Raw genomic sequence first — 13,778 nt, 5'->3', positions numbered from 1 at the left:
TATAGGTCTAACTTGTACACCGAGTTGCCGATTGCTCTCGATAGAATCTACATTTCCAACCGGCGATAGAGACAAGTTTAATAAAAACTAGCGACCAGTGGCGGCTTCGCACAGGTACAATGATATGATATCACATTAGAAACTTCTAAAATTATCAGTGTTTCTATACTATATTGTCCATGTATTATATATAAAAACATTATCTTCGAATCACTCTATATATTAAAAAAATACCGCATCAAAATCCGTTGCGTAGTTTCAAAGATTTAAGCATACATAGACAGAGAAAGCGACTTTGTTTCATACTATGTATGTAGTGAAGTAAAAATTGGTTACTCAACAACAACAACAACAACAACGGCCTGTAAATTCCCACTGCTGGGCTAAAGGCCTCCTCTCCCTTTGAGAAGAAGGTTTGGAACATATTCCACCACGCTGTTCCAATACGGGTTGGTGGAAGAAGTTAAAATTGGCTACTCGAAAAATGTAAATTAGATTTGATTTCATAAATGATAAGCGATAACTTCTGTCGATACTAGTTTTGTCAACAAAGCACATCACTAAATTTAAAAAATGTCATGACATTAATATTATAAAAGTAAGTAGGTACTTACATCAAACGAGGTTTCTTATATAGTGGCTAATGCAATGCAAATAGCTTTTAAGAAGTATAATATTATTTACTTAATATAGTTTCAACACGATCACTCAAAAATGGCCTCATGACCAATTTTAGGCTTTGGTCAAGCCAAAGATTTTTAAGATTTTTGCACGTATTTGACTCATTGACCGAATTTTTTGGAGTTTGTAGTTATGATAATGAGTATCCTTTTATATCATATGTGTATAATACTAGTTGACGACTACATCTTTGCTCGTGTTGATGGATTGATCATCAGGTGTAAGATATGGAAAAAGTAACCTTCCTTATGGTTCAAGCTTGTGATTTTGTCGTAAAAGCGTAAAACTGACGGACAAATATAATTACTTTCCCATTTAATTGTTATTATTAAATTTTATATTTTATAATCTATAATAATTTATCTTTATAGATTACTGATGCAAACGAAACTGATAGATCGTTTGTAAAACAAAAAATATTTAAAGATTAATTATCATTGAATTTTTAAATTAAATATTTAAATTAGATGACGGAAACTGTCTCGGGTGTTTGAAATTCTTGTACATTTTGACCTACCGGTTCATTAAATGACACTGATTGTCTTCCTTTTCTGAAATTAAACTTAGTGGTCCTTATAACTAAGCTAAACGAAACTTAATTAACAGGGTTAATTTGCAAAGTTCGATTCAAGAATACGCCAAAGGAAGTACGGTCAACAAAAAAAGTTTCTTTTTTTACTGTAAAAATTGCAAAAAAGTATTTATCTAACACGTCGTATTTTTACATTCACTTTGTCCATTCACAGTCGGACAGAGTTAATACACAAATAAAATAGAGAATAAAAACTTTTTGCTCTGTCTGACATTGATGGATGCATTTATTGTCTGTCGCACATGGGTAGTGACGTCACAACAAAGGTTTTGCGTACACTCTTTACGTGCAACGTGCACATGTGCGGCATCCGGCGCAAGCAAAGCTTTACAACCACACGCTATGCTTTTAAATAGCACTTATGTTATTTTGTACTTTTATTGCATTAATTTACTGCTAACATTGATATTATTGTAATATAATGATTATCATTAACGTACTTAAAATAATCGTTAATGATTGCATTATTATATTTCTATGACAACACATTTTTATTAATCTTATTGGTATTTTAGGATTCGTTATCACTATGCAGTTTTTTTTCTTTCTTATCTGTATTTATGGTGTACAGTATTTATTACTAGTTGTTGCCCGTTAATGTAGTAGTAATGTTGGGTAAAAAAAAATAGCCTATATCCTTCCAGGGAGTTTAAGTTTTCATCATAACAAATTTTATCAAATTCAGTTCAGTGGTTTGGTTGTTAAATAACGTCAGACATACAGAGTTGCTTTCACATTTATAATACTAGTATAGATTATGATAAAGATACAAAAATGTTCAACCGAAATTTGACAGTTGTGGCAGTTAGACAGTTACGAAAAAAAAAACAGTTAATTAGACATGCACCCGAATAAACAGATGGAACAATTAAACAATCGGTAGGGGGCGTGCAAGGGTGTGCGGCTAAAAAGTTGCTAAGTTCGCCACCCTATCGAGCTTAGTTAGGGCTTCGTGATGCAAACACGAGCAATGGCGTCGCGCGAACACCGAATGACCGAAAGAGCTCAATGCTCAAACAGCCAGTCGGAAACGAACGAGCGAACGGTGCTTACGTTTCGTTCACGCTGCTAAGTTTATTCTCTTCGTCGTACATTGTGACAGTAAGTGGAGTGAAACTTGTCAATAAAACACGACATACGAACAATTATACAAGATATATATAATAAAAGTGTTGTTTGTACCGTAACTGTTCGAAAGGAGCTTGAATTTGTTTTCGGCGGCCCCGTTTGTTTGCCGGTGCACTAATTGCTGTTTGCGGAGGTAACCAAAGTTATTTTAGTTCGAATTTTATTTACTCACAAAATTCAGCGCTTTACAATACTAACACTTATATTCAGTTTTATTATATATACGTACAGCTATTACATATTATATTGTATTTAAATGTTATTTTATGTTTTGTTAAATAAGTTACAATGTTAATTTAGTTAGTTATGGGAACCGAAGTCCATCAGTTTATAAATATCAATAAAAATTTATTTATGTTCAACACGCAATAAAAAGGAAGCGTCTCGTATTATTCCTATAAAGCGGCCTCATCCGCCGTTCAAACCAGTTTTCGTTCATATGATAGTTTGTTATTATTTTTTGCCGACCAGGCCCTACGGATACCAATCCCATTAAAAAACCAACTATTACTCCTAACCCTTGCTGATTGTTGATGCGATGGGAATATATAAAGGATGTATAAATTGATAATAAGTTCAATACAATAGACAATAAAAATAACTCGAGAATTCCATTGAATACCCGCAACCTGTGTGTTGTAACTTGTTAAAAAGATCCGCAATGTAACCCCCTATTGTTTGCTTAAAGTGCGGTACGCTATTCTGAATAATATCAGCGCTTTTGGCGACCTATAAAAAGTTTTAAAGCGTTCATAAAACTGGGTTCGCGCTGTTACTGCGCTTTAAGTGTCGAAAATTCGAAACACCATCATAATATCGACGTAACAAGTGGGGCGAGAAGGTACACCCTACACGCTTCGATTGTTGCATAACGGCTTACGATAATTTTGTTCAATTTTACTATTTACAAATATAATTTTTGACGTAATGATAATTAATTGCATTAATTATAACTTTTTTAGCTCATAGCTATGAAGAGATATTACGAAAACATTATCTTCGGTTTTGATTCGATCGTTTACATAACTACTTTTTATATTTATGGAAATATCTTTAAGGAATGTCGTAAAATACGAAACGGTGTCTACGCTTTCGCTATATTACGGCGATACACATTAGTTATAATAACTGACTGACTGAAAGTAACAGCCTGGAAATGTCTCACTGATTAGTTTTCGCCGTATCGCTCCTGTACGGATTGCTGGAGACATATGTACGAGCCACCGAGCAAGGGATGATTTAAAAACACAACTCGAATACATTAAAATTCAGTGCAACTTTAACCTATAATCTTCGGATAATATACAAAAAGAATAAAGGATTTAATTATAATTCTACACTGAAATATTACCAACTCATGAGCATATTAATAAATAGAGTTGCCCCATTCGATTATTACGGCATTTTTTTGTAAATAGTTGTATAAGGATAGATATCGTGGAATGGTGCCCTAATGAGCCACCTGATGGCTGATTATGGTCAATTCAAAGACATTAGCATTACTTAAATTTCCAACAAGTACCTTATAAGGAGCTTAAGTAAGCCCTTTTGCCCGTGTGTTAAAAAAGTTATCGAATTTGAGTTTCATTACATTTCATCTAGGCTTATCGTTATTTGAGCATAATATATCGCCACGTAGGGATAGCTTATTATGCCGCAGATCCTATTAAACCCTTTTTTTGGATCAATAAAAAAAAATCATCGAAAATTTCTCAGATAAATCTGGAATCAGAAAGATGACTTTATACATAATGATGCATTAAAAGGACTTGAAGACATGATTTCTGAGCCTGATCTTCTAATCATGTCGTTCTTGTCGATTCATATGAATATGAGAGAGAGGGAATACAGTACTAGTGTTAGGCATTCACATGTGTCCTATGATATATCCTGGCAGTTGTATAGTTCTCCTTGAGATGTCGCCCTGGCCGAAATCCAACAGAAGTACTTAGTTATATTTTTATATTAACTTCGCAAAAGAACATCATCATACTGTACTACCTATTTCTTTCACATAGCTCCATGTAGTTATACAGATATTTAGTTCTCGTTCCCAGGGATTTATCAACAAATTAAAACATCGAGGAACTCGATTTTGTCCCCATGGATAGCTTGAATTAATTACCCGAGCCGGGACTATCAACTCGAATCAATTAAAATTCTGTCTTCACTCCGGCGATCGGTTCGATTTAAGATAAGAAATCGGACATCGACATTAAATTATTTTACATTTTGACATCGAAGGAAATACTTTCATAACATTTTTTATCGCTAACTAAATTTGCTTCAAAATTGTCTCAATAAATTAACACAAATACTCAATAGGTGCTAAGATAAGTCGTATATTTATTTCATTTTCGATACTTGCTTTATGCCGTCCGATATTTGACGGAACGGTTACAAAAACAAATAAATTAACAGATATTAACTATGATAATATGATTAAATAAACATTCTAAGGTTCTCCAAAAACGGTCTACTAAAAATAGCCTCTCAATATCACAACTACAATGAAAAAAGCTTTACACTCGTAGTAAATCCAAAAATATTTAGTAAGTTCAAAATTTCGGCTGAAAACGAGACCGGCATAACACGTTTTCGACCAAACACAATTCATGGCATATCTACAAATGCCTACCGGAATTATAAATCAAAACTATCTAGAGTAAACAAAGCGCGCTATCTAAAGTATTGACGATATTTACTAGTGATATGTTATTCGAAGGCTATTTACGGCAGAGGAAATAATAAATATAACAAATTACGTCGCGACAAGAACGCAAGAGAAAGCCTTGATAAGGCAGGGTAATGTCCTTTATGAGAGTGTACCTACAGCCTGCTTAGATCGCGTTTACTGGTACTTGATAACAAACGAGCAGTTTGGCGTTTACTTACCAGATATTAACTAATTCAATTTATAACATTACTTGAAAATGGAAGGAAGGAAGAAATATCCCGGCAATTAACTGGCAAACAGTCCCCTGATGGGTAAAGGCCTACATTAATGATTTAAGGATCAGGACCTTGGAAACTGAAATGTTATGTCCCCTGTGCCAATAGTTATACTGACTCACTCACCCATTAACTTGAGCCCTTTAAACGTATTAAGTAATGTTGTTTGTCGGTACAAAATGTGGTGGCCATGGACTTGCACAAAACCCTACCACCAAGTAATAAAAAACAGCTACTAAATTAAGTCCAGTCATGTTTTATAAAACGCTAATTAAACTTTAGTAGAATTTTATGGAACGTTCAATAGCAGTTAATTTTAATATTACACAATTCTAATAATAATAAAAAGCATTGAGTTACCTAATCAAATAATTAGGTATTACTCTCAATAAACTTTGATTTCTTGTAATCACAATACTAATGTAATAAACGTTTAGAGTAATATAATTTGTAAAGGATTTAAATTTAACGATTAATATTTTTTACGAGTTATACTACGAATAATTAACAAACAAAAAGTATCAAAATGAAAAGCGTACGATAATTAGTAAAATAAAAATAGTATCTTTAATTTGATTGCATTTTAATTTCGTTTGTCTAATGAAATATTATACCGCCAAATCAATACTTATTATTGATCCGGTTGTTAATTGGTAGGGTGAACCAGTGTTTCTACTTGCACAGGGGTCATATTCATGACATATTTAATTAGACCGGGACGAATATAGCTTATTCCAATGGAAGTAGGAAAAAATATAAACAAACCTTCAATTTTCGTAATTGCATTAATAAGTGTTTACAATTAATATGTCTTTATTCATAAAAAAAACTATATGCTCTAAACCACTGATTTCTACTTTAATTTCGCTTCCAAATTTATGATTACAGATTCAATTTTTTTTCTCAATACCATAGTGAATAGATTTAACCAATAATTTCGCATCAATTTGCCATTCAATGTTGTTCATTTGGGGTTTTTTTTCTGTTGAATCGAATAGAGTATAGTTAAATTATAACTGCGTAAAATAATCAATGTCAATAATAATAAATGGCAACATTAAAAGTAAACGAGTTGATTAACAACACTATTTTTATTATAATTATGAATTAATAGTGACGTTCGCTTATTATTTGCTTAAAATAATTCACATTTATTATGTACACGCTATAAGAGCTGTATATGACAAATATAGATACAATAATGATATAAAAATCTATTTTTATCGTTATTTTTACGTTCGCTACATAACATTTGCTATTTTAACGACGTCCTTATGAATACAAAAACTATCAAAATAATGTAATAAATTTATTCTATGGATATAAAACTATAAATTAATATTATTCCCCCTATTTGAGAATAATAATGTATGTAATTTTCAACAACAGACATAAAAGCCACGCCACACATTCGGTAAAGTCTAAGCAAAATCAACATAGCTATACTATAGCATATGTAAAATATACGAATTGTAGGATACTCCAGGGTACTCTCCAATAGTAAATGATTGCCTAGCAATAAACATGACTATTCTGTAACAAGGAACTCGAATGGAATGTCATCGCTGAAAATATGATATCGACTACAATAATAATGTTTAAAAACATCAAATTGGTGTATCAACGTAAGTCGGCTGTCAAAATTTCATGAGAGATATAAAAGGTGAAGTTTTACAAAATCGCACTGCAGGGACCCAATTCTTATCGCAATCGAATCGAAACGTAACCATTGCAGTTACGCCATGTACTTTTTTGTGCTATAGGTTGGTGGACGAGCATATGCCACCTGATGGTAAGTCACCTTCACCCATAGATAATGACGCTGTAAGAACTATTAACTATTCCTTACATCGTCGATGTGCCACCAACCTTGGGAACTAAGATGTTATGTCCCTTGTGCCTGTAGTTACACTGGCTCGCTCACCCTGCAAACCGGAACACAACAATACTGAGTACTGTTATTTGGCGGTAGAATAACTGATGAGTGGGTGGTATCTACCCAGACGGGTTTGCACAAAGCCCTACCACCAAGTTAAACTTATTCTATAAATGCAATCATTGGATTGGAATATAATTGAAAACCCTGACTAGAGTACTTATGTACCTATATCCTATTCAAATGGAATTTGGAAAAAAAACAATCTTCGATTTAGGTATTTCATGCAATGCATGTGAACCACTAAGAGATTATGATTTATTTGTATTTATTTATAATACATCACTTAACTACTTATTTCGACAATAATTTTACTTCTAAAATTTCATAGAAAAACTCGTCGTAAATCCATAGTGAATATCATAGATTATTCAAGTTATCGACCAATGAAATCGCTTCAATTTGCCGTCAAATGTTGTGTTCATCATGAGGAGGTTATCAATTCGTCTGTATATATTTTTTTAGTGTTACATGTCGTTCAATAGTCAGCAGATTTATGCCAAAGTCAACGAAACAGTTAAATGTAACGACAACCTAAAAACATTGTACCAAAACACGCGCGCATATAATCGGAACGAGACAGCAAATATACTCAACCAATTTCGCTTATTATGACCGTTTACACGCCACGCTTCCATTTTGCTTTGTTTTCATTTAATCTTAAACCTCAGCAAAAATAATTTGTCCGTAGCAAAATAAGGAGATATCATCAACTATTTACTAAATCAACGAAATTACTTTAAACATTGTCTAGTCTAGCCAAAACTCTAATGATATTGGATGAACGTCTTTTGTCTTTAAACTCGGTGATAAAAAACTCGGAGTAAAAGTAAATTTTGTTGTTTTTTTTATTTCCAGTACATACAAAAAATATCAAATTAAAATTTCGATATCGCACTGCAATGGGGTCGATGACATCACTTGCCTGTATTGTAATCTGTGGTACATATAATGCACATACAGTAGGCAAACGAGGTTAACAAGCAAGTGACGTCATTATAAACCCGACTAATTAGGAACGCATGCATCTTTATTTATGGAATTTTGAATTAATTATTTTCAACTTTCGTTAATAAATAACCATTTTTAAACTCATAATATATACTGATTAGAATAATTGACACTTTATTTTTCGCATTGTCAAATGACCTATTCCTCAAAAAAAAAGCTAGACTATCATAAAAATGGCTAATGAACGATACAATTTTAGACGATTTGAATATTAATTTAATTCCTCTGATGTGGTTCAGGTAGACAATAGCCTGACTCGCCCAGCAGCGTACAGGTGCAATTTTCAATAAAAAAAATATTATAGAATTCATATCTTAAAACACGAAACAATGTAGCGTCCTACTATGTTTTTTTTAAATTGTATCGTTAGTTCCTGACATTTTTTTCTCTTTATAATATAAGTATGGAAGTCTCGTAAATTCCCATGTAACTCGTCAAACAGCTTGATTAATTGTTGAGTAAAATCGTCCCCAGACTAGTATGTGTCTAGTCTATATAACGCTTGTAGGCGACAACATCCCTTTGGGGTGGAGACATTTGAGTTCATGTCCCGTCTGGTCGCCATTAAAATATCATATTTTACATGTAACTTTACCCTTATTTCTTTCGGCACATATAACATGAATTATTTAAGATCTGCTATGAATATCATAACTGACATTCACCACGCGTATATTTTTCTAACTAGTTTTGACCTTAATTAAAAAGCTTCGTATTCAATTTTAACAGTAACCATATTCAATTAAAAACATAATTGTATTTGCTTATAAAATAGACAAATTGCTTAGTAATGCTTAAAGCTAAGTCACATTCAATGAACGAACAAAATTATTCAGTAAAATGGTAAATATCGAGTTCAAGTAAATTGCACGCAAAATGCAACTTTACACTAATAAAATTTGTTCAATTAGCTTACATAAAGCAAGTTTCTACAGTCTGGGGGGGTAGAAGTTATAAATAATGTGCTAATTTAACGGCGCAGGCGCAAGCGTGGGAGTGCTACCGGTCGCATTGAAAACAGTTGTTTCGGTAACAAAGCGATGAAAATAGTTAATACTCACCATCTACAAATAAATACAATGTATTTAAAACAATGTCTCAGATCATAACTTTGCTGTCAGTGTCAACATTATTCTTAATTAACGAAAAAAAAATTACTTATAAGCAAACCAGACATCACAAAGCATCATCTTTAACACGAACAAGAAAACAATCTTAAATCAATATATTAATGACAAAATTATATTACATAACATGTTTTTACTTTATCTGCTCGTTATAATTAGTGTAACATGCGTTTCATTCTAATTTAGTATTTTTTTACATAAACGATATTAGAGTATAACTTACTAATTACTGTACAAATTGATTCAGAAATGGCCTCAAACAAATCTACATATTGTTTGTTTAAACAGTTTGTTGAAACATCTTCTTAAAATGTCCGACAAATACTCCAGAGCCCGTTGGCCCGTTGCTTTGACTTTCATTAAATAAAAAATAAAACTGTGATTCATTGAAAAAACTACTGCGTCACAATGTATTGATTCATTTAATATAATCCACTATATGTCACAGTGAACTATAGATCAAATTACTACTACTGTAATGATCTCGTCCTAAGTAAGTTAGACCCTAATTATCTTATGCCTATTAACGTGTCCTCGATAGTATTAACTACGTCCTTAATAACTAATCGTTGATGGTGGTCTCGATCCATCAGTTTTAAAGATTGCACGAATAAAAAAAATCGTTTAACAAAAAGCAAACTAACTGTTACGTAATAGAGTAGAATTCACATTGTCGTTACTCTGAAGAGCGTCTGAAGGAGCAGTGAACTTTGCCGACTGTCGAGGTTTCCTTCCCCACACCTGAGGTTCACTCACACAGCTATTAGTTCCGAACGTTTATAGTTTCAAGATAGAAATCACGCGCTTATGACATGTTGTATTATTCTTAACATAACACTTAAGACATTTAAAAACTGGGCTAAAAGATGGGAACATTTTTAATTGTTATTTGTTACATTGATGATGCTATTATTCAAAATTCAAGTGACGCAATCATGACATTTCCAGGAAGGTGAAATAATAGACGCGTTCACTGTTTTGTAGTAAGAAATTTAGGTATATGCGAACTCCATACAAATGTTCCATACGTTTTAATGATAAGACAGTATATTTTCTAAGAAAAACGTTCCATTGCACGTAATAAAAAGGATAGACATTGAATAATTTCGAAAACTTGTTTTTTTAACTGTTTTTCGAAAACTTCTTTTTATTTATTAACATGTTATTTTATTTGAATTTTAATATAACTAAATTTAAATTTAAGACAAACAAGAATAACAACACCAATTAAAGTCTTGCCTTTGTAAAATTTTCTAAATTACGTAATTGAGTAATTATTCTGTAAGAACGAAACTCGAAACTCAAAAAATACTAACAAAGCTAATTTTTAAAGTAAGTACGATTATAAGTTTATCTTTGTGAATTAAAATAAAGTCCTAACTAATGATCCATTGAGGCTATTTTCCCAATCAGTTCTTAGACTGTAATGGTGATTTGATTGCCTTACTATGTTCTCCTTAACCTTTGGGTATGGGGTGAATTAAAAGCAGATATTAACTAAATAAAACTACAAGTCATTTTGGATTACAATGGACTTGGTTCTTCATTTGCCCATTATAAAACTCAGCAATGTTTGCTCAGATTTTGATGCTTACAACATCAAATATAACCGGTCACAGTACACTGGACATCTCATCTTTCTATTATATCGACCAATTTGTATAAGTCAATAGCACAATTATATAGGAATGTTACTAATTCACAGGTACCGTCTAATTCTATCAATTGTCTGCTACATGCTTGATATTTTAAACATCTGTCATTAACTTTGAAATACTGATATATCTGTGAGAATTATAAAGGTAAGTTTTTACTACGATTACATTCGCTGGAATAATCTAGAAATTATCTTCTACGAATGTAAGTTTTATTATCATTTTATTACACCGTGGGATCGTTTTATCCTTTTATTCTTTACGCTTCAAAAAGCGCTTTGAACATCAAGCTGAATTAAATTTTAACCTATGTTTAGCAAGTCATCTAAGTAATAAAGTATAAGATCACGCTATAATCGCTTTACGCTGAGAATATAACTTAGAGACATGAATATCTCGACGTCAAATTTGTCTACTTTGGGATAATTGTATATCCAAAGATAATTACTTGGTGTAACTTTGACGGCGAATTTTTATTTTTATGGAATAAGTTGGCGGACGAGCGTATGGGCCACCTGATGGTAAGTAGTCACCATCACCCATAGACAATGAAACTGTAAGAAATATTAACTATGTATTTCTTACATCTTCAATGCGCCACCAACCTTGGGAACTAAGATGCTATGTCTTTTGTGCCTGTAGTACTTGCTCACTCACCCTTCAAACCGGAAGACAACAATACAGCGTACTGTTATTTAGCGGTAGAATATCTGATGAATGGGTAGTGGTAACCTACCCAGGCGGGCTTGCACAAAGCCCTACCACCAAGTAAGTAATATTATATTTTTTTTTGTTTAAATCAAATGCGAGTTGGTCCAGTGGTTAGAAATCGTGAATCTTACCTAATGGTTACACTGCGTTCAATGCTAAGCACCGTTGAATTGTCACGTTCAATTTGTGTTTATTCTTTACGTGCTAATGAAAGTAAAGTTTGTGTAAACCTCCATGTATCAGATGACAATGTTCGACACGTATATCCACCAACCTTTGTGACGAAGTAGCCTTCATACCGACCCGTAGGATATTTATAATCGTGACTTTAACTTCTCTTGAATTTTATCATTTTAACTTCACGGACAAAGTCTGGCATGTTGGAGGGGTGGCAAATATAGCAATTTCGTCATATTCCAGATTACTCATCCTTTTACTATAAGTACTGTCCTCGGTTGAACCTTTCTGTGTAGTTCGTATAAAATAACCCATATGAGGAAGATCTAAAATAACACTGGTATGCGATTGGGCTTTAAAGCGATGCACAACGAACTTATAGGTCCCTGTTGTGCGGTCAACAACAGCAGAGTCACTTTCTTATACCATATCGCATGGCTAGGCAGGTATAACCGTAGCATTACAGATGTTTCCGCGTCGCGATCGCATTCGCTTCGCTTGGTCGCACAAGTGTGATTGATCCTTAATTAAAAATGAGTTCCACTATTTATAAATTATAAACACATTTTAATACTAAATTGTTGTTGATATTAAAAACAACAACAGTAACGGGATTTAATTGATTTTAATAGTTCCGTATAAATAAGGAGGTATACCTTCTTGGATTCATTTAAATACCTAAGAATTCCTAAAATTATGTAGTTAACTACATACAAAATAAATAAAAATTTTAACAAAAAGAAAAACCGACTTCAAACAAAACACTATTTTAAAACAAATGAATATGCACGAAAAAGTAATAAAAATAATTGCGTATTCAACATATTTTTAGAGTCTTCCTAAGTTAAATGAAATGAAAAATATTAGACTACTTAAAAGTCGATTTACGATTATATAACGTAGTTATAGTTATTGGTATATTTGGAGCCGGAGTGGAGGTGGAGGTGGAGGAATTTGAGTAATTTGAGAATTTGAGAAATTTGAGTTTATCACCAAGTAATACAAACTAAGTAGATTAATTATATGTTGTAGTTATATTATTTCGTAACGGTAATCTTATTCAGAACAATAACACATGCCGTAGAATAGAACCTTGTGATTTTCTCTGGGAACGAAAATGGTAAAGTTAACACTGATGATGTAAGCAGTTACTACCTTCTTAAAAACGAAAGCCAAATGTTCGAGAACTTGTTTTTTTTATTATATAACAAAATTTCCATATACACGCCGTACGATGGGTTATGATAAAACATAAATGGAAGTAAATACAATGAGAGATTTTAAATGATTTATTTATTGTATTTATACGTCATTTGTTATATGTGTATATAATGGTTGTTTAGTTTAAATAATACAAGTACAATAACAACCTGTAAATTTCCTACTGCTGGGCTAAGGCCTCCTCTCCCTTTGAGGAGGTTTGGAACATTGAAACAACAACACCACGCTGTTCCAATGCGGGTTGGTGGAATACACATGTGGCAGAATTTCTATGAAAAACACATGCAGATTTCCACACAATATTTTCCTTCGCCGCCGAGCACGAGATGAACTATAAATACAAATCAACACATATCCACTGGGCCATATCGGCTCATACTACATGTATGTAGACAAATAGTTGGCTAGTGTAGCCCTACTAAGAATCTTAAGAGCAAGCAATTCGCTCTGGGACCGAGGCATTTAAGCTTCGCTAACTTATTTGCATACCTAAGCCTGTGTTCTACTGTTTTTATTAGTTTAACAGTAACATTAAACCAGTTACTTCAACAACTAAACCGTTTTATATGGGGATATTTAAGTTCTAA

General features: G+C 32.7%; 1 protein-coding gene across 1 annotated transcript in view; it reads left to right on the top strand.

Annotated features, from left to right (window-relative positions):
• Positions 1–2,287: 2,287 nt before the first annotated feature.
• The window catches only part of LOC124530022, a 43,471-nt gene continuing 31,980 nt past the window's right edge, over positions 2,288–13,778 (top strand). Inside the window, exon 1 of the mRNA XM_047104007.1 lies at positions 2,288–2,534. The gene's annotated coding sequence lies outside the window, so the exon portion shown is untranslated. The remainder of the gene's footprint in view (positions 2,535–13,778) is intronic.

The sequence above is a fragment of the Vanessa cardui genome, chromosome 1 (genome assembly GCF_905220365.1).
Source record: "Vanessa cardui chromosome 1, ilVanCard2.1, whole genome shotgun sequence".
NCBI classification, from domain to species: Eukaryota; Metazoa; Arthropoda; class Insecta; order Lepidoptera; family Nymphalidae; genus Vanessa; species Vanessa cardui.
The sequence above is the reverse complement of the archived record's forward strand: the minus strand, read 5'-3'. Positions and strand labels throughout refer to the sequence as shown.